Below are 19,987 nucleotides of genomic sequence, written 5' to 3' on the forward strand. Positions count from 1 at the left end.
TTCACTTCCCCAAATGACCACAACACCAGGGCTAGGTCAAAGTGAAGCCAGGAGCCAGGAGCTCACCACGTGGGTGCAGAGATACAAGTGCTTGGGTCATCTTCTGCTAATTTCCCAAGAGCATTAGCAGCTAGCTGAATCAGAAGTAGAGCAGCCAAGACTTAAATCGTTACCTATAGGGGATACCATTGTAGCAAGCAGCTTGACTCACTAAGCCACAATGCTGGCCCCTTATTTGATTGTTATTTATAGTCCTTGCATATATTCCCACTGAACTGTACTCTTTTTACTTTTGGCTTCTTGAACTCTTTAGTTAGTGGATCATTAGGTTTTTCACTATGATATAAATTCAAAATGTGCTATCTTAAAAACAAGGAAGGAAGGGAGGGAGGGAAGGGAGGAAAGGAGGGAGGGAAGGAGGAAGGAGAAGAGAAAGAAAAGGGGTGGGAATGAGGGGGGAATGAATATCATTATATTCTTAGAATTGTATCTGTGAAAAATAAATAAAATAAATAACAGAGAAGTTACCGTTAGAAGTAAAATAGGCTGAAATAGAAAACAGGAAGAGATGTCAATTACCTGTGAGTTAATTGTGGATTTTTGGTGCTATTGTCTCTCAGACGTGTAAATAAGCTAAAAACCCAATTTGTTCTTTTACTCCAAAGTTTTCCCATGAAGAAATTAGATTGTATTTCAGCAGTTAAAGTCCAAGTTAAACCTGGCTCTTTTGTACCTTCTAACTGGTCAGTTGAGACAAAAACTGCCAAAGAATCTTCCCAGAATATAAGAACCATCTAATAGTTGGAATGTTCCAACCAATAAGATCTCACTCTGAAAAGAATATGGTTGAGTTTACGTATCAAAATTAGTTTATTGTGTACTTTTGTACAAAAGTAATATAAGATTTTTCTCTGATGTAATTCAATTCAGTCTTTTAAAATAGGTGTATATTATCTATGCAGTTCCCATTGTCTTAATATAATGAACACAGGAAAAGACACCAACTAAAATCACATGTTAACTGTCACAGCCCACGTTTGTACTTGAGCAAGTTCTAGGTTTTCTGCACTACACAGTGAAATTTTTAGTCAGTCAATGTGAATTGACTCTGTGTGGAATTTGTATTGTGGCACCAGATGAGTCTCATGTCACCAGAGATGGTGCCACACCCTTCATCCTTCTTCAACTAGGAAGTTTTATTGCCATTCCCCCGGAAAAATAAAAGAAGTAAAGATCCTCTTCATGTTGCCTGCTGTTAGGAGAAATGCAAGAGTTTCCATTCCCCATAAATATTATTCTTTACCTCCTTCATACCATGATGGTACATGCTGGCTCTACAGTTGGCCCTTTGTATCCATGGCTTCCATGTTTACGGATTCAACCTAGTACAGATAGAAAATATTTGAGAAAAAAAATGGGTCTGTAACTGAACATGTAATATTTTTCTTGTCATTATTCCCTAAACAATGCAGTAGAGCACCTATTTATATAGTATTTACATTTCATAAGTTACTATACATAATCTAGAAATGATAATAATGACACAGGAGTATTGCATAGGCTATATATAAATACTACATCACTTTGGATAAAATATCCATTGATTCTGATATTTGTAGGGGGCCTATAGCCCATTCCCTGCAGACACCAAAGAATGACTGTGAATGCCTAATAAACTGTGACTTCCTCAAGAAAAAACATTCTTTTGTTGAACATTATATCATGTGAAACTTTCCAGGGGCAAAAAGATACAAAATATTGTACTTAGTAAATTCAATTATGTATCCTTTTCTAGAAGATTTTGATCATATTTTATGTGAGTATAAATGTTACCAGCTCATTAAAAATTTATTTTGGGCTTTATATTAATCCCCAGTATGGATTTATTTTATTTTTTTAACATTTATTTATTGATAGGTAGACTGACATAGAGAGGGGGAAAGAGAGAGAGAGAGAGAGATCCATCTGCCATTTGCTGGTTCATTCCCAAAATAGCTGCAATGGCCTGAGTTGGGCCAGGCATAATCCAGAAGCCCAGAACTCCATCCACTCTCTCTCTCTTGCACGTGGATGTCAGAGGCCCAAGTAGTTGGGCCATCTTGCAACAACAGGGAGCTAGAATGGAAGGGATGCAGCTAAGACTCAAACTGGGACTCTCATATAGGAGGCTGGTATTATATGTAGTGGCTTAACCTGCTGGCCCACAACACCGCCCTCTACAGAATGCATTTTATAATAAATTCTGCTATGGTACAAAAGTATGCATTATGAGTGGTATGAATTTTTAAATATAATTATTTCTACATTATGTCCTCTAATATTTTATTCATTTTTCTAATCATTTTAATTATCCAAGATATCAGACTAGATCTACATTTTCCTACTCATAACATATATAAACTCATACATTAATATACACAAATACATAGATACTCTTGAATTTTTATTCAACAAATCTTTCTGAGTATTTAATATGTTTCAATGAACCAGGTCAAAGGATATATTGATGAAGCCAATATAATTATACACATTGCAAAAGTTATAGACATTTAAATGTAAAATACAAAAACAATATAAAACTCCTAAAAGATAACATAGAAGAAAATCCAGAATGCCTTGGGCATGGAAATGATTCTTTAGATACAACACCAAGGGAACAACCTATAAAAGAAATAGTTGTTAAGCTGGCCTTCATTAAATTAAAAGTTCCTACTCTGTGAAAGAGACTGTCAAGAGTACGAAGACAAGCCACAAACTGGGAGAAAATATTTGCAGAAGAAATATCTAATAAAAGGCTGTGACTAGGGGCCGGCCAGTGGCGCAGTAGGTTAATCCTCCACCTGCGGCACCGGCATCCCACAAGGGTGCCAGGTTCTAGTACAGGCTGCTCCTCTTCCAATCCAGCTCTCTGCTGTGGCCTGGGAAAGCAGTAGAGGATGGCCCAATTGCTTGGGCCCCTGCACTCGCATGGGAGACTGGGAAGAAGCACCTGGCTCCTGGCTTCAGATTGGCGCAGCTTGATTGTTGCGGCCATCTGGGAAGTGAACCAACAGAAGGAAGACCTTTCTCTATGTCTCTCCCTCTCACTGTCTGTAACTCTACCTCTCAAATAAATAAAGAAAATCTTTAAAAAAAAAAAAACCCTGTGACTAAAATAAACGAGGAACACTTAATACATGACAATAGGAAAATAAACAACCAGATTAAATAGTAGGCAAAAGACTTACACAGATATTTTACCAAAGAAGATATATAGTTTGCAAATAAGTGGATGAAAAAATGGTCAACATCATGTGTCATTTGGGAACTGGAAATTAAAATAGCAGTGAGATATCACTATATCTTATTTGAATGATCATAATCCAGAACAATTCCAACTTCAAGTACTGATATGAGCACATACAACAACAAGAGCTCTCTCTTTCTCTCTCTCATTCATTGCTGATGGGAATGCCAAATTGTACTGCCAATTTGCAAGACAGTATGACAAATTCTTACCAAGATAAACATACTCTTATTGTATGATTCAATAATTGTGCGCTTTTTCATCTACCCAAATGACTTGAAAATGTATAACTGCACAAAAAATTTACTCATAAATGTTTACAGCAACTTGATTCATAATTGCCAAAGTTTTGAAGCAACCAAGATGTCTTTCAATAAGGGAATGAATAGGTAAACTGTGGTATATCCAGTAAATGGAATAGTATTTAGAGCTAAAAGTAACTGAGCTGAAGAAGGCCTTTGACACAGCACTTAAGATGCATCTTGCAATTCCCACATCTCATATCATAGTGCTTGGGTTTGAGTCTTGGCTCCGCTTTCAATTCTAGCTTCCTCCTAATATACAACAGGTAAAGTCTCAAGTACTTGGGCCCCTGTCACCTACATGGGAGACTCAGATTGAGTTGCAGGCTCCTGGCTTCCACCTGGCCTAGGTAGACACTTGCAGGATGAACTAAGAGATGGAATATTTCCTCTCTCTCTCTCTCTCTCTCTCTCTCTCTCATATCTTTAAGAGAATAAATTTTTTTTAAATGAGCCATGAAAAGATGTGGAGAAAAATTTATATTACTGGGTGAGATTCCAACCTTATAACATTCTGGAAAAGGCAGAAATACAGAGATAGTAAAAGGATCAATGGTGTCCAAGGGTTAGAGGAAGGGAAGGATGAACAGGTGGAATACAGAGGATTTGGGAGACAGTGAAACTATTATGTATCAAACTATATATTATGCATAATATTCCTGTGGAATTGAGAAGTCACTCTTTCCTATCAAAAAATCAGAGGGAATGCTAAACAGGCACAGTGTGAGACTGCCTTAGGTCATCCTCTGACCCTTTCTGCCTCCCTTTCAAAAGTCTTCACATGAAGCCCATGCTGTAGCATAGTAGGCTAAGCCTCCATACAGGCAACAGTTCATGTCCTGGCTGTCCCTATTCTGATCCAGCTCTCAGCCATGGCCTAGGAAAGCAGTAAAGAATGCCTCAAGTGCTTGGGCCCCTGCACTTCTATGGGAAACCCAGAAGAAGCTCCTGGGTCCTGGCATCAGATCCGACCAAGTCCAGCTATTGTGGCCATCTGGGGAGTGAACCAGTGGATGGAGGACTTTTCTCTGTCTCTCCCTCTCTTTCTGTCTGTAACTGCCTTTTAAGTAAATAAATTAAATCTTTTAAAAAATCCTACACACTCTGGATAAAAGCGAGCTATAACATAGAAAAAGACACTTATTTACTATTCCTGATAGATACAGCCAGCTATCCAGCTACATGGAGGTGGATAAGAGGCTCCAGGATAGGTTGACAGTCACATAAGAAAGGGCTAAGAAAAATTCTTGAACAAACTACCACAATAGGAAATGGAGTAAAAGCAGTGGGTCCTAGAGCAGAAGAGATGCAAAGTTGTTGATTAAATGAAAATCTTCCTTCTCCCTTCCTTTAGAACCCTTCCTGGTAAAAACCAGAACAGGCAACTGGGACTAGAGGTGGGACTTCCACATGAGAGCACTTCCCAGAGCACTGGAGTTTCCAATATTGTTGCGCACATGAATCATTTATGCTCAATGATGGGCAAACTAGGGAAGCATTCACGTGTAAACACATTCTCCACACATTTCTTTTCTCCACACACTTCCATGAGTATACTCTACTTACTACTGTGGTTATTCACATCAGGAAGGTGATGATTTTAAGGATAATTAGCTAAGTTTAAGGTAGGGAAAGTTACAATTTCCTAGCATGTTCATAGCACAGTGGGAGTAAATTGTGAACTCTGGTATAAGCATAAGAAATTATTTAATTGCCTACATATTTTATGGAGTACAATCAGTTCCATGAGTTTGAAATAATGAGAATGCCACATGGATTCAAAACATGAAGATATCAAATATGGTTTAGAAGATCTGGGTAAGCTTCAAGCTGAAGGTACTTTTGAAGGCTTGAAAAATAAGCAGAATTTTAATGGGATAAAATCACAAAGGGACTCCAGATGGAGCGGAGTTGGGAGGGAAGAGGCAGAAGAAAGAGACAAAGGATATGCACAAAAAGTAACAGACAGTGATTTTTGAGATTTGGATGTTTTTAGAAGGAGATGCATAATGGGCAGTTGAGAATTTTTATAGGAATATGCACTTGGTCACCTGTGCTGAAGTGAAGAAGAAAATTATCTACAGAGAAGAGAAGAAACATGAAAATAGAATTATGGGCTCAAATGGCAAGCTATGGAAGAGGAGAACCATGAAAAGGCAAAGTTGCTGAAGTGATTAAAGGCTGGGTGAAGATCTTATCTATCAGTTTCAAAACCATGAAGGGGATAGTGGGTAACTCACTTAGGGAAGACAGCATCCTGCCTCGCACTCACGTGCAGCGACTGTGGTCTCTGAGCCTCTCCCCAGAGGTCCTTTAGCTGGTGTTCAGAGGATCCCTCCTGAAGAAGGGATGCCTGCACAGTGCCAGCCTCTCAACGTTATGGCCCTCACATTTACTCCTGGAGCGTTGGAGGAACAGATGGCACTGGGTAGAGTCGAACTAAACGAGCAGGTGTATGGTGCGTGCTCGCTCCATCTCTCTCTGTGCCTTCAAATAAATAAACAAATCTTAAACAAAAAATCAGGATTCAATACCGAAGAGAGATCTATATTGTGTTCAAAGATAACAAAAAGTTGTCTTTGAAAACAGTCTTCAAGCTGCAGTTTTTTGTAGGAAAGCCTTTGAACAACAAAAAAATATTCTCGTTCTGCGCTCTATAATTTTGGTTAGATTTTTACATTTTTATTAATTATAAACATAGCTCAAAGATATACAAAATAAAGAAGATGGAACTTGATTTATCTTCTAATGGAAGCACTTGTTAATGCATAACGAATTATCTTTACAGATTAAAAATTAAGCAGAAGATTGCCAGGAACAAAAAAGGATCCTTTGATAAGTAAAAAGAGAAGAAAGCTCTCCTTTAGAAAGAACATTCTATCTGAAGACTATTAAAAGATTTACAGTAAGGGAGCTGTGCTTAGGAGAGGGATATGTTTAAATTTCCAAAAGTCCATATGGACACGTAAAATTAGAATCATGAAGCAAAACATTCCTTTTTATATAACATCAGAAACTTTCACAACAAGCATCCGGGGAAATCTTTTTCGGATGTATCAAGCATTATGCTGGTTGTTTCAGCAATAGTGATACTTGGAGGTTACATGCTCAGTTTCTTCTCCCACTCATCAGTCAGCAAAATCACTCCTCTTATTCTGTGCAGGAATAAGAAAGGAAGAAATAGCATAGGGAAATAGTTCCTCCACCCTATTCTGGAAATCTGTTGTTGTATGTGCTCATCAGCACTTGAAGTTGGAATTGTTCTGGATTATGATCATTCAAAAAAGATGTGGTGATATCTTACTGCTATTTTAATTTCCAGTTCCCAAATGACACATGATGTTGACCATTTTTTTCATACACTTATTTGCAATCTATATATCTTCTTTGGTAAAATATCTGTGTAAGTCTTTTGCCTACTATTTAATCTGGTTGTTTATTTTCCTATTGTCATGTATTAAGTGTTCCTCGTTTATTTTAGTCACAGGGTTTTTTTTTTTTAAAGATTTTGTTTATTTATTTGAGAGGTAGAGTTACAGACAGTGAGAGGGAGAGACATAGAGAAAGGTCTTCCTTCTGTTGGTTCACTTCCCAGATGGCCGCAACAATCAAGCTGCGCCAATCTGAAGCCAGGAGCCAGGTGCTTCTTCCCAGTCTCCCATGCGAGTGCAGGGGCCCAAGCAATTGGGCCATCCTCTACTGCTTTCCCAGGCCACAGCAGAGAGCTGGATTGGAAGAGGAGCAGCCTGTACTAGAACCTGGCACCCTTGTGGGATGCCGGTGCCGCAGGTGGAGGATTAACCTATTGCGCCACTGGCCGGCCCCTAGTCACAGCCTTTTATTAGATACTTCTGCAAATATTTTCTCCCAGTTTGTGGCTTGTCTTCGTACTCTTGACAGTCTCTTTCACAGAGTAGGAACTTTTAATTTAATGAAGGCCAGCTTAACAACTATTTCTTTTATAGGTTGTTTCCTTGGTCTGTATCTAAAGAATCACTTCCAGAACACAAAAACTAAGGGGGAAAAATCTGCTCCTCTCACACCTGTCTCCAGGGTGACCAGATGTTCTGATTTACTGGAGCAATCACATTTTACGCTAACTGTGATCATTACTATTGCAGCTTCTAATCCTCAAAACTGTTCCAAGACAGACAATGAATTACATGGATACCTGTAGTAATTTCCCTGTGTGAATCCAGGAGATGCATAATACTGGCAGTAGAAGATTTATAATACTTTCTACTTAGCCTGCAAAATAGAGGAATAGGAAACTTAAAAAATAAAATAAAATCAACCATGAAATAAAATTATTGATTTTGATTTATCAAATAGATATATTAATTCATTAAGCTGATTCTTTAATACATGTATGAACGTTTAAAATAGTTAAAAATAAGAATTTTACGGCACACCGGGTTCTAGTCCCGGTCGGGGCACCGATCCTGTCCCGGTTGCCCCTCTTCCAGGCCAGCTCTCTGCTGTGGCCAGGGAGTGCAGTGGAGGATGGCCCAAGTCCTTGGGCCCTGCACCCCATGGGAGACCAGGATAAGCACCTGGCTCCTGCCATCGGAACAGCGCGGTGCGCCGGCCACAGCGCGCTACCGCGGCGGCCATTGGAGGGTGAACCAACGGCAAAAGGAAGACCTTTCTCTCTGTCTCTCTCTCACTGTCCACTCTGCCTGTCAAAAAAAAAAGAATTTTAATTTTTATTGCTTGTAATATTTGAATTACCTTATTGTTCTCCCTCATTCTTTTTATTGTATTTGTATATCTATTTATTTACTTTTATTTGAAAGGCAGAGCAACAGAGAGACATGCAGGCAGACATACAGACAGACAAAAAGAGACCTTCCATCCATTTTTTGCTCCAAAATTGCCCACAAGATCTAGGGCTGGGCAAGGTCAAAGCCAGGAGCCTAAAACTCACTCCAAGTCTCCCACGTGGATAGCAGAGGTCCAAGCACGTAAGCCATCGCCTCCTGCCTCCCCGGGTGCAAATTAGCAGGAAGCTGGAATCTGAACTAGAGCGAGTACTTAAACCCAGACATTCTGGTATGAGATTAGCACATCCCATGCAGCTTCTTAACAACTAGACAAAACACCTATTCCTGGTATTTTAAAATTTAATTGAAGAATTGTTAGCCATCAAAATAAACCAATATGTACTTTTCTTTTTTAAAAGATCTATTTAGTTATTTGAAAGGTGGAGTAATAGAGAGGCAGAGAGAGGTCTTCCATCTGTGCAATAGCGGGAGCTGGGCTGATCGGAAGCCAGAAGCCAGGAGCTTCTTCTGGGTCTCCCACATGGGTGCAGGGGCCCAAGGACTTGGGCCATCTTATACTGCTTCCCCAGGCCATAGCGAAGAGCTGGATTGAAATTTCAGCAGCCGGGTCTCAAATGGGCACCCATATGGGATGCCAGCACTGCAGGCGGCAGTTTTACCATCTATGCCATAGCACCGGCCCCACCAATGTTTACCTTTTCACCATTTCTATTCACAAGAGGAAAGCCTTAAGATAATCTTCAGTCTGAGTTAATGAGTACACCGAAATATTCCACTTATTTCTGGGTAAATATTAAGGTCCACAGAAAATACACCACAATTTGTTTCCTGGATTAATAAGTTCTAATGCCATTTAAACATTTTAGTAGATTTTATAACATTTCTTTACTTGAAATGAATGAGAAACAAATAACATGGAAAATGCCTAAACGGATCCTAGGCTCATTAGTCAGGGAGCAACAAGAAAGGGGGTGCTGGGTCCAGGAAGACCAGTGAAGCCTGCACTTCAGGGAATGTATAGTGTAGAGGACAATGCTGTATAATGCATTACATTTCAAACTAACATTGAGATTTAAAATGGGCAATAGTTAAAAATGCAAGCAAAGGAGTGATTGCAGCTTAATTAAATTACAGCAGATGATATACTTATTTGATTTTTTAAGTACCCAAAGAAAAGAAATTCCTATTTTTACTTTATAATGAATTCATGTTCCAAAAAATGTATTCAGAAAAAAAAATCACATTGGAATTGAAGTCAAAGAGAGACCCAGCTTAAAATGCAAGACAATTCTTTGTAGGAAAATACATTTGATGAAAGAAAACAGGAGGCAGAAATTAATATCAATGGAAAATTAAGAAAAAATTCAACAAAAGTTTTGATTATTGCCTTTCAAAGAGTTATATCTTTCAAAAGATCTTTAAAAATAAACTTGCTGACAGAGTAGAAAGCTGAAAACATTGACTGAACAGGAGTTATGAAAACAATTTTTTCTGTATTGCCTTTAACAAGAAAATTAAAGGGAAATGCACAATTAAGAGACAATTTACGTAGGCTGTGAGGGGGACAAAGAAAGGAAGATAACTGAGGGCGAATCCTTCAAGGGAAATGGCACTACTTGAACACTACTGAGTCTATTGACGGGGAGTTAAGTCTGGTAAACATGGATGTCCTCCTTTGCATTACTGCATTGCTTCCCATAAGACTCCCTGTCATACCCGTCCTGCACCAATTGAACTGCAACCACAGTGTCCTCTTACTAGCTTCAGTCAGAGCATGCTACTCCTCTCCTCAAAGCTCTTAAATGGCTCCCCCTTTCCTTCAAGATCCTTAGGATCCCCTCCCAGCCCACTTTTGACTGCCTTTCCTACCCCTCCTCCCTGGATCACTGTCTAGTCATGCCATCGCCCACCAAGTTCCTGCAACAAACCAGCCTGTGCCTCCCTCCAGCACAGCATTTCTCAAACGGCTGCCAAGACCCTTTCAAGGAATCTATAAGGTCAACACAAAACAATGAAAAAACTTCTTTTAGCCAGCACCGCAGCTCACTAGGCTAATCCTCCGCCTTGCGGTGCCGGCACACCGGGTTCTAGTCCCGGTCGGGGCGCCGGATTCTATCCCGGTTGCCCCTTTCCCAGGCCAGCTCTCGGCTGTGGCCCGAGAGCGCAGTGGAGGTTGGGCCCTGCACCCCATGGGAGACCAGGAGAAGCACCTGGCTCCTGGCTTCTGATCAGCACAGTGCGCCAGCTGCAGCGGCCATTGAGGGGTGAACCAACGGAAAAGGAAGACCTTTCTCTCTGCCTCTCTCTCTCACTGTCCACTCTGCCTGTCAAAAAGAAAAAAAAAAATGAGCCTGACACAAATCTTGTGGCCTTAATGAAGGCAGAAGGGGCAGAACTTCTAAAAGAAGCACTGGGAGTTTACATCAGCATTCTCATAAGAGAGTTCACCCAGGGCATGATCTTGCCTACAATGAATAGAGAGTCAATAGACCCAAAGGGAGAGCCAGCATGGAAACCTGTGGAACTCAAGGCTAAGTCCATGCCTTCAAAAAGCCAGGCCAAACCTGTTGGTGTCAAAATCCCCACTTGGAAGATCACTCTTAGTCCCTGGTGCCACCAGAGGAGCTCTACAGAGGGCTTACCACCCAAGAGTTGGTATAGGCCTTCACCTGTGCTCCTGCAATGTTAGAAGCAGACGAAGAAGGGGAGTTTCACACGGTAAATGGCAATGTCTCTGGGGAAATTTCCTATCTGGCCCCTGAGAAACAAAGGTTTAAACCTTGACCAGAAATCTTGACCAGAGGAGCACTTTGCCACCATGACCTTGACTTTCATTGACAAGAAAGGCGAGACAGAGCTGTGCATGGAAGGTGCAGGCATCGCTGCTCCTGAGGAAGAGTGGCCACAGTAGGGCTGGCAGTGGCACTACTCTTAGGACATCAAACAGACCTTTGGCTCTAGAGTATACTTATTGTAGCTCCAGCCTGCCCTACACTTCAACCATCTCCTGATGGGGGCTTGTGACTGGCAGGATTGCATCATCCTAACTGCTAATTTGGGACTGGGGTCCCTCCCCCAATCCTCTCTACATGCACTTTGGATTTGTCTGTGTTTTCTGTGGGGTGGGCTTAGAGGGTGATTTCTCTTTTGTGTACATATGCTAAACAAACATAATTTTAAAAACATGCATGTCTGAGGAAAAAAAATTCCAGTGGCAAATCATCTGAGACAGATTGAAGCCATGTATTTCTTAGGAGTCTATAAGTGGCACAGTCTGCAGAGAGAAACCTGGCATTATTCTGGGTGTGTGCTCAAGGGTTACAATCAACCCTAAGATCTCAGTAGCTTAAAAAATATAGGAGTTAACCTCTTGTTCACCTCATATCTCCCCCCCCCCCGAGTTGCCAGAACTTTCTCTCCCACACAGTCACCCAGAGACCCAAGCCAGTAGAGCTGCCACCACCTTGTAAAGCTCATCATCATAAGCTTGCAGCTTCCTTGAAGATTTTGTTAGGCAAAAAGAGAAGTATAAGAAATTTGCGGCTGGTGCCGTGGCTCAATAGACTAATCCTCCACCTGCGGCACTGGCACACCGGGTTCTAGTCCCGGTCGGAGTGCTGGATTCTGTCCCAGTTGGCCCTCTTTCAGTCCACCTCTCTGCTGTGGCCCAAGAGTGCAGTGGAGGATGGCCCAAGTGGTTGGGCCCTGCACCCGCATGGGAGACCAAGAGAAGCACCTGGCTCCTGGCTTCGGATCAGCACGGTGCGACAGCCGCAGCAGCCATTGGAGGGTGAACCAAGGGTAAGAGAAGACCTTTCTCTGTCTCTCTCTCTCACTGTCCACTCTGCCTGTCAAAAAAAAAAAAAAAAGAAGAAAGAAAGAAAGAAAGAAAGAAAGAAAGAAAGAAAGAAAGAAAGAAAGAAAAGAAATTTGCACAGGCTTTTCATTACCCCAGCATAGAAATGACACACTTAGCAGTTGCTAATATTTCACTATGAGGACTCACCCTAAGAATTTATCTGATTGCAAGGGGCCCGGAAATGTAGGGGAGTAAAAGAATGTTCAGTCTGTCTCTGTTGCAGCCCCATGTACGTGACTCACTCATTCGGCCACCTGCTCCCTCCTAATTTTAGCTCTTTATTTTCCAAGTTGCTTTTAGGTACAGGATGAATATTATCCTCTTTTAGAGATAGCTTTATTTCTTATAACTAGATTAGAACATTGTAAGATTTTTTTTTGAAGTTTTATTTTTTTTGGAAAGCAGAATGACAGAGAAAGAGGAAGTGTTGGAGAGAGAGTGCTCCCATCTGCTGGTTCACTTGCCAAATACCCCCAATAATTCAGTATGGGCCAGCCTAAAGACAGGAGCCTGGAATTCCATCCTGGCCTCCCACATGGTGGCAGGGACCCAAGTATTTGGGCCATCATCTGCTGCCTCCCAGGCACATTAGCAGGAAGCCAGATTGAAAACAGGTAGAACTCAATCCAAGGCACCTGATAAGAGATGCGAACTCACAAGCAACAGCTTAACGGACTGAACCACAATATCTGCCTCCATTACAAGATCCTTATAAATCTTCACTCAAGACTAAGTTACAGATCATGGTAATGTTTTTAAGGAAACACTTGTTAAGAAGAAGGCATCAAGCAGAGGAAGGGTGGAGGCTCCAGCGATTGCAGATTCCACAGCTGCCTATAATCGCTTTGCTTCTTCTTTAACTACATGAGTGACTTAAGCATCTACATGCATAGCTGCTAACTCTAATTACAATGGATAGGTTTCTAATTCCAAAATTCCTGTTGTTTCCGAGCTGTAGTCTCGAATAGCAAAAGCTTGAAAATCTGAACATTAATACAGAGTACTTAAAACATGGTATAAATGTCCCTGAAGACGCTGTTGTTTTTAGGAAATGTAAGGACATAGTGCCATCTGGTGGGTGGTCATGAAAGGAGAATTTTGGAAATCGCTTTCTGAGGAATGTGTAAACGTGGGAGCTTTAAAATATTTCTGCCATGGTGGTAATTAAGTTTCCAAATAAAAGCTTTGCATGCTTTGAAACTGAGATCTGAGAACCCAAAACCTCTTCTCAGAATACAGATAAATAGAAGATTATGACTTTCCAAATTACCATTTCTCATTGGTAGCTACCCGTTTGAAACCCAGGTAAATTAAAGCAGGCTCTGATAATGATGAGAACGTCATTTACAACCTGAAACTATTATCACAAAAGAGGCAAATGCTCAGTTTTAGAAAGTTTGTGAGTCATAGGCCAGGATTTTTACTGCCCGCCTCAAGTCCTCTGGACACTTACTACTAACTGGCCACCAGGGGGCTCTTCACACTTATTTGTTGAAAAATTTATGGCTATCTTAATTATTTGTTGAAAAATTAATGGGTGGATTTTTTTTTTTTACAAAGACATGAAAAATAAAAGCTTTTGAACTTTTAGCTTTCAAGTATTTGTGCCCCATGTAACTAGATGGCACTTTTCTCACAAATTTAACATTATTTCCCTGGGAAATTAAGTTTGGAGCTTTGGTCGTTTTTGAAAGGTGAACAGCAGTTTTGTAATGGGCCTATTCTGGCATCTCACCCTGACCCTGTCTCCCAAGTTTCTCTGTGATGTTCAGTAGCCAAGAGAGAATGGAAGACCTTTGTTGGATAGAGAGAAGAGTGTAGATGAACACTGAGACCTCCTGCCAAGTTACCCATTTGTTATCATGGAGTCCCCTTAAGCTAGGATCCTTCTTATCTCTTTTCTTTTTTTTAATTATTATTTTTTAAGTGTTCAGAGGCCCATGTTTCCTTTTCTTAAAAAAAAGATTTATTTATTTATTTGAAAGTCAGAGTTACACAGAGAGAGAAGGAGAGGCAGAGAGAGAGAGAGGTCTTCCATCCACTGGTTCACTTCCCAGATGGCCACAACAGCCAGAGCCACGCCGATCCAAAGCCAGGAGCCAGCAGCTTCTTCCAGGTCTCCCACATGGGTGCAGGGGCCCAAGGACTTGGGCCATCTTCTACTGCTTTCCTAGGTTATAGCAGAGCTGGATCAGAACCAGCCAGGACTCGAACTGGCGCCCATATGGGATACTGGCACTGTAGGCAGCAGCTTTACCTGCTACTTAGAAGCTCTAACCTCATCTCTTTTCTTTAAGGACTCGCTTTACCTGCTTTTGCCCCCTATGTATACCAAACTCGTGTATTTTATAGTGTCCAAGTACATACAACAAAAAGTTCTATTCAATAGGCTTTTGCAGTTAAGAAAGATAGAGAACATGGACTCTTTAAAAAAGAGAAATTTATTTTATTTATTTGAAAGGAGAGAAAAAGGAGAGAGAGGGACCGTTGCTGTAGCATAGTGGGTTAAGCTACAGCCTGCAGTGCCAGCATCCTACATGGACACCAGTTCGAGTCCACCTGCTCCACTTCTGATCCAGATCACTGCTATGGCCTGGGAAAGCAGTAAAGATGGCCTAAGTTGTTGGGCTGCTGCACCCATGTGGGAGACCTGGAAGAAGCTCCTGACTCCTGGATTTGGATCAATACAGTTCTGGCCATTGCAGCCAATTGGGAAGTGAACTAGAGGATTAAAGACCTCTCTCTCTCTCTCTCTCTCTCTCTCTCTCTCTCTCTCTCCCTCTCTGTGTAACTCTGCCTTACAAATAAATAAATAAATTTTTAAAAATAGAAGGAGATAGAGAGAAAAAAATATATTCCATCTGCTGGTTCACTCCCCAAGTGACCATAATGGCTGGATCTGGGCCAAGTCCACACCAGGAACTCCATCCAGGTCTCCCAGTAGTTGGCAGGGGCCAAGCATGGGAACCATCTTCTGCTGCTTTTCCAGGCACAACAACAGAGAAATAGATCAGAAGTGGAGCAGCTGGGAATCAAATCTGTGTTCGTATTGGATGTCAGCATTGCAGGCAGTGGCTTAACACACTGTACCACAGTGCTGATCCCTGGGAGCCCAAAGGGTAACTCAGATTCATTCTTTTCTTTTTTTCTTTCCTTTCTTCTTTTTCTTTTTTTATCTCTCCTTTCTCTCTCTCTCTCTCTCTCTCTCTCTCTCTCTCTCTCTCTCTCTTCTCTTTGTAAAATCTTTGTACTTCCTTGGCTATTATCTCCCCATGTCCCATCCCTACACCCTCCTCCTCTAGCAACCACTAGTCAACTTTCTATTTCTATAGATTTGCCTATGTTGGACGTTTCATATAAATGGAATCATAGCATGTGATCTGTTGTGACCAGCTTCTTTCATTTAACAAAGTTTTCAAGGTTTGTCCGTATTGTGTATGTATCAGCCCTTCATTGTTTTCATGGCTGAATAATATCCCATTGTCATTACAGACTACATTTTGTTTACTCATTCAACCTATCAATGGACATTTGGGTTATTTCTCCCTTTCAGCTATTATGAATAATGCTTCTGTGAATGTTAACACACAATTTTTCTGTGTGGACACATGTTTTCATTTCTCATGGGTAGATAACCAGGAGCAAAATTACTAGGTCATATGAAAGCCCTATGTTTAAAATAGGATTTCTTATTTATTTATTTATTTATTTAGCAGATAGAGTTAGACAGAGAGACAGAGAGAAAGGTCTTCCTTCTGATGGTTCACCCCCTAAATGGCTGCTACGGCCAGAACTGCGCCAATCTGAAGCCAGGAGCCAGGTGCTTCTTCCTGGTCTCCCATGTGGGTGCAGGAGCCCAAGGACTTGGGCCATCCTCCACTGCACTCCCGGGCCACAGCAGAGAGCTGGATTAGAAGAAGAGCAACTGAGACTAGAACCGGTGCCCATATGGGATGCTGGTGCCGCAGGTGGAGGATTAGCCAAGTGAGCCATGGCACCAGCCCCTAAAATAGGATTTCTAAGACTTGTTTTGTTACTTTTTCTGTGTTTTGGGGCATGTTATCCCTCAGTTTCTTTTCTCTTAGTGAAACTAATGGAACATCATGATTTTCTTAAAGATTAAAAAATTACTTGAAATGTCATAATAGAAATATCATATGTGCTTATTTTTGGGGTCAATTTGTAGATCCTCTTCCTTAACTATTTTATGAGAATTCTCAACCCAGAGTGAATACAGAATTGTCTCAAATTGGGTTGGGTCTGGACAACTTGTCTAATGTTAGCCAGACTCTACTCATCATTTTCTGTTTTCCCAAAATATCTATCCCCATCATCTCCTGTGTTTGGATTTTTGCTATTTGCCTTCAGTGCCAAATAGGGATTTATAAATAGCCCTTATTCTTTGCATTGGCAAAAGTTCAAAGTTCATCTAAACACGAGCTTTGTAGAGGCCTCAGTCCCTTGCAATATAGTTTGCAAACACTTGGCTTCCTGCTTTCTCATAAACTTTGGGGAAGTTTTTCTTTTCCTTGTTTTCTTGGCCTCACCCTTAGCCTGAGTGTCCTGTCCTATAAGTCTCCATCACATGGCACTCGAGGAAATAACTGTTTTCTGCACCACTTTTGGTAAGGATCCTTTGTGCATTGAGTCTGCGCCGTACAGCTCTTACCAGGCTGTGGTATCGTGACTCTTTTTCTAGTAGCTAGTCAAAGAACACAGCCATGTTTCAGCTGTATAGGCTGCTGGGGTAGTAAGCTCCCAAGTCGTGAAATGCTCTATGACCCACACAACTTTGGGTCTTATATATATAATTTTTTTTTTGACAGGCAGAGTGGACAGTGAGAGAGAGAAACAGAGAGAAAGGTCTTCCTTTGCCATTGGTTCACCCTCCAACATCCACTTCAGCCGGCACAACGCGCTGATCCGAAGCCAGGAGCCAGGTGCTTCTCCTGGTCTCCCATGCGGGTGCAGGGCCCAAGCACTTGGGCCATCCTCCACTGCACTCCAGGGCCACAGCAGAGAGCTGGCCTGGAAGAGGGGCAACCGGGACAGAATCCAGCTCCCCAACCGGGACTAGAACCCAGGGTGCCGGCGCCGCATGTGGAGGATTAGCCTACTGAGCCGCGGCGCTGGCCTGGGTCTTATATTTTATCACTGCAAAAATTGCTGACTTAGCTAAAGACAAAAACATGTTTATAGTTAACTTTCTAACAAATACACCAAATTGTTTTTGAGCAGAGAAGATAAAAAGAAACTGTACTTACTGAGATCTTGCTGGGTGGCAGACACTAGATGTTTTAAGGAATATTTTGGTACTGGACAACTTGGGAACATGGTATGAAGTTCCCTATATCCTGGATAGTATGACTGCCTTTTATAGAAAGTTTCAGGAGTTTGATGGCCATCATAGAAAGTTCTGAGGGGCCAGCACTGTGGTGCAGTATGGTAAGCCTTTGCCCATGGTGCCGTTTTGAGTCCCTGCTGCTTCACTTCCAATCTAGCTCTCTGTAATGGCCTGGGAAAACAGTAAAAAATGATCCCAAGTCCTTGGGCCCCTGCACCCGCATGAGAGACCCAGAAGTTCCTGACTCCTGGCTTCGGATTGGCCCAGCTCCAGCCACTACAGCCAGTTGGGGCGTGGACCAGAGGATGGAAGACCTTTCTCCGTCTCTCCCTGTTTCTGTAACTCTACCTCTAAAATAAATACATTGTTTTAAAAATCAAAACCTGTTGTGCCACAGCATTGGCCCCAATAAAGCTTCTTCAAAAAAAGAATGTTCTGAAATACCCAAGCACATGTCTAAATACACACATGGTCTCTCATGGTTCTAGAATTTCTATAGAAAAGACCTCAAGGGGCCAGCGCAGTGGTGTAGCAGGTAAAGCTGCTGCCTGCAGTGCCGGAATCCCATATGGACAACAGCTCAAGTCCCTGCTGCTCCACTTCCAATCCAGCTCTCTGCTATGGCCTGGGAAAGCAGAAGATGGCCCAATTCCTTGGGCCCCTGCACCCATGTGGGACACCTGGAAGAAGCTCCTGTCTCCTGGCTTTGGATCAGTGCAGCTCCAGCCATTGAGGCCATCTGGTGAATGAACCAGCAGATGGAAGATCTCTCTCTCTCTCAGCCTCTGTCTCTCTGTAACTCTGCCTTTCAAATAAATAAATACATCTTTAAAAAAAGACCTCAAACCTAGCCTTGCCTATTGTGTTCAGGCACCCACAAACCAAGCTGGGCAACCAGGGTCCCTTGAAGGAGGCTGGTGCAAAAAAGGGACCTCATATCCTGATAAGGAAGATGTGAAGGAGCAGGCTAAGCTGATAAGTTAACTAAATGTCAACAGGAATACGGGGTGAAGACTGCACTTGATTTTCCTTCTATCACTCCCTATTCCCTAGGCATGCAAATGCTATGGAAGGAAAAGGTTGGGATGTGACAAACCTGTTTCTTGGGGCCTACCTGCTCTTCTGTGAGAAATCCCTCTGATCATGCAGTGCTAAAGGAGTTCTCCCAAGAGAGGAAAAAAGAACAAGAGGTCTGCATTCCAGGGGTGGCACAAGACATGAGAAAAGGGGACTATGGGCAAACTTTGGTCATGGGACCTTGCAAACAGGAGAAACTGACTCATCAACCAAGCATGGGCTCAAAGTCTTGATATTTTGGATATTATTATACATATGAAATAATTATATGTTTTGAGAAGTAAAGCTTAAGCAATATGGGTTATGTGCAATTAACCTTCACAATTAATTATACAACAAAAAACTAAGGCTAGGTGTGATTACTTGCCTAAGTGCACAGAGATAATAAATGGCAGAGCCAAGAGTCAAAACAAAAAATCCAGAGTCAAGAATCCAAACAAGGGCTGTCTTTCTCTACATATGTAAGGTTTTTTTTTTTATTTGAAAGGGAGAGATACACAGAGATAGGGGGAGACAGAGAAATAGATCTTTCATCCACTGATTTACTCTTCAAACGTCCAGAACAGCTGAGGCTGGGCCAGACCAAAGCCAGGAGCCTGAAACTCAATCTGGGTCTCCCATGTGGTGGTAAGTGGCCCAAGTATGTTGGCCATATCTTGCTGATTTCCCACTCACATTAGCAGGGACCTGGATAGGAAGCAGAGCAGCCAGGACTTGAACGAGCTTTCCAATATGGGATGCCAGCGTTACAAGTGGCAGCTTAACCCACTGCACCACAATGCTGGCCCCTCCCTATATCTTAAAGCTTCTCCAGACACTAAAGAGTCAATGGAGCATAATCAATACACATACATAGCATTATGAATAATAATAAGAAAAAGCAATGCAAATTATTCAACTGCTATATGTTTTGTGATCTGCCTGTATTTTCTTTTTTCCATTGAATTTTAATCAGTGAAGATAAGTCAGGGCTCTAAGTTCTTGAGTCTAGATTTCTTTAATCTCCAGGATGAGAGTTAACTGGATTCATTTCAGAATCCTCAACCAACAAAGGAGTTAAACTGGACTGTCTCAAAAGTGATATAAATGGAGGCTTTGGGAAAGTGATCCAACCAAGTTGCTTCCAGTGATGAAATAAGAGGAGGACTGTGGATTTCTTCAAGTGGTTGAATTCAGTATTCTGGAAGTAACAAGCCCTTTTCTGAGAATGGATGTTTGAATACAAATGAGAATTGACCACTAAGTGCCATGTCTTGAGCATCTTTTGTAAGACAACATTTTTAAGAGGAGTGTGTTGGGTCGGCCTGCCCAAGGAGGCTGGCAAAGAAACAGTGC

General features: G+C 41.7%; 1 pseudogene; it reads left to right on the forward strand.

The window, feature by feature from the left end:
* The first annotated feature begins 10,719 nt into the window (after positions 1-10,719).
* LOC133762268 (activator of 90 kDa heat shock protein ATPase homolog 1-like) lies at positions 10,720-11,349 on the forward strand (annotated as a pseudogene).
* The last annotated feature ends 8,638 nt before the right edge of the window (positions 11,350-19,987 follow it).

The sequence above is a fragment of the Lepus europaeus genome, chromosome 1 (genome assembly GCF_033115175.1).
Source record: "Lepus europaeus isolate LE1 chromosome 1, mLepTim1.pri, whole genome shotgun sequence".
In the NCBI taxonomy this organism is placed as follows: Eukaryota; Metazoa; Chordata; class Mammalia; order Lagomorpha; family Leporidae; genus Lepus; species Lepus europaeus.